Genomic DNA, 333 nt, shown 5'->3' with positions numbered 1-333 from the left:
AAAGCTCCTTTCATCCCACCCCCCCACCCTGGGCGGGGACACCTTCCACCACCCCAGGTTGCTCCACGCTCCATCCAGCCTTGGACACTTCCAGGGATGGGGCAGCCACAGCTTCTCTGGGCAACCTGTGCCAGGGCCTCCCCACCCTCCCAGGGAGGAATTTCTTCCCAATATCCAACCTAAATCTATCCTCCTTCAGCTTAAAGCCATCTTCTTTTGTCCTATCACTGCATGCTCTTATTAAAAGTCCCTCTCCAGCTCTCCTGGAGCCCCTTTAGGCACTGGAAGGGGCTCTGAGGTCTCCCTGGAGCCTTCTCTTCTCCAGGCTGAACA

Source organism: Lepidothrix coronata, unplaced genomic scaffold, assembly GCF_001604755.1.
Source record: "Lepidothrix coronata isolate B3197 unplaced genomic scaffold, Lepidothrix_coronata-1.0 Scaffold90, whole genome shotgun sequence".
NCBI lineage: Eukaryota > Metazoa > Chordata > Aves > Passeriformes > Pipridae > Lepidothrix > Lepidothrix coronata.
The sequence above is the reverse complement of the archived record's forward strand: the minus strand, read 5'-3'. Positions refer to the sequence as shown.